Raw genomic sequence first — 2271 nt, 5'->3', positions numbered from 1 at the left:
TAATATCACCATTATTTTGTAAAGAATATTCCCTTTCAGTAATTTTTTGAAAAAAGAAAGAAAATTCTTAAAATAATAAAAATAATAAAAATGAAAAGGAAAGAAATAGGTTTCATTTTAATAAACTAAAACGTAAAATCTAGTCAACATTGATATTTTAATTTTCAAAGTGAAATTTTCACTATTCACTTAAACTTAAAAAAATGTCAAAATGATATTTTAATTGTCAAAGTGAGATTTTCACTATCCCACCTGAAATTAAAAAATGTCAAAATGATATGATAAAATATAAAAATTGATATTTTAATTGTTGGACGACTTTTGTCACTGAAAAATGTTAATTTGATAGCTGTTATTATCAAATTTTTTTTTCGGTGTACTTAGTTGGACAAAAAAGTAATATTTGCTTTAAAACTGATGCAGCTGAGTTAAAATTTTTGAATGAATTTGGTAGCAGGGTTATTTAAGGTTGCGAAGCAAAAGAAAAAAATGAGAAAACTTAAGATTTGTAGTCACGGCACCATTTTTTCGATTTTTTTTCAAATGCCCATAACTCACAAAATATGTGGCTGCGATTTTTTAAATTATTTTTCTGATAACTGTCACCACCTATTCTATCTACCGTTATCGTTTCGACGTTAACTTTTGGGACACCCTGTATATGGATTTTTGTCTTATTTTAGCAGAATCTTGAAAAACAAAAAACTAATCGGTGTTTACGCGCCTCATCTTCTATTTCTTCATGACTATAAATTTCTGCAATTCATATTGATTGACTCATTGAATTTTAAATTACTTTGGAAGACCACTTTTGAGCAAATTGGAAGTAAACATTTTTCAGTTTAAAAATTACTCCTTTAGGAGCTACATAATTAAAATAAGCATTATATTAGCTTCAATTTTGGACATACAAAAAAATAATACTTTTCTTATTTTTGTCCACTAGCTTTCAGTGTTATTTAAGCTGACTTTAAATTGTTTATAAAACTGTTATAAGCTATAAAAACACAGTTTATGCAATTAAAACAAATTTAGAAGTCTACAAATTCTGTTAATAATATTTGATATTAATTTTGTTAACATTTTTGATTTTTTCTGTTAACTTAATTTTTTTTACCAAAAGCACATTTATTTTTAATTGGATTCCGTGACACAATGTAAATTAAGTAGAAGCATAATTAAAAAAAAAAATATTGAAAAAAAGATCAAACCAGTAGGTACTTAATCTCTATAAATAGGTTGAAACAGTAGCTCATGTCATATACCTACTTGGAAAAAATTTAACGAATAATTCAATTTTTGTGAAGTTAAAATGTTGCAATTTTTGATAGTTTAAGCAATTATTTTATAAAAAATTCTATCGAAAAGTCTTAACGAAAAGTTTGGATTATTCCGTTTTTTTTACTTGCGATATAGGTACCCACTATTATATCAAGTTATGCATTCGTACAAAAAAAAAGTTGAGATGGACCGATTAGTGTCAAACTTAGTATGTAGCGTTATTTGGCGACTCTCCAGAGGGGTTTTTGGAATTAATTTTTTTGGACCAAAAATAACAGTACTTGTCATGTACCGATTTTAGTAAAATTGAAATATCTCAAAAACGGCTCCAAAGATTTTGTTTAAAAAATTTAAATCTTAGTTTTAAGACAAGGTCTATCTTCTAATGAAAACAATTTTTTTTTAAACTCATTATTACGGGACCTGCCATAGAACTTTTTTTTTTCAAATCCGATTATCGCCGAAACTGCTTATTCGATTTCAGCAAAACTTTTTGTGAAAAAGCATTTCTAGAATTTAAATATAAGCCAAAAATAAAATTTTTGGATTTAAAAAAAAATTTGAAATTTTTTTTTTTTGAAAAATCAAATTTTCGAAAATGGGACATTACATTTTTTTGAAATTTTGTATTTAAACGTTGATCAGTGATTTCAATTTTATTTAAAAACTTTGTTTATAAAAAATTATTTATAAAATATTAGTTTTTTAAAAAACGGCTCTACAATTTTGAAATTTTTTTTTTCTAAAAATGCATCTTAATATATCAATCAAAACTGCATACTTGTTTTAAGGGGCAATTTGATTTCAGATTTTATATTATTTAAAAAAAAAACGAATTTTATTTTTTAAAAATTTTTTTTTCTGTACCTACATTTTCTAAATTTCTATATAAAAAGTCTTAAAAATTTAAGCAACTTGAACTCTAAGAGCAAGTTCGTGAGACCCAGTCGTGCATTTTATTTTTTAAATACAGAGTTCGAAAAACAAAAA

This window comes from Episyrphus balteatus, chromosome 2 (assembly GCF_945859705.1).
Source record: "Episyrphus balteatus chromosome 2, idEpiBalt1.1, whole genome shotgun sequence".
Classification (NCBI taxonomy): domain Eukaryota; kingdom Metazoa; phylum Arthropoda; class Insecta; order Diptera; family Syrphidae; genus Episyrphus; species Episyrphus balteatus.
This window is presented reverse-complemented; position numbering follows the sequence as displayed.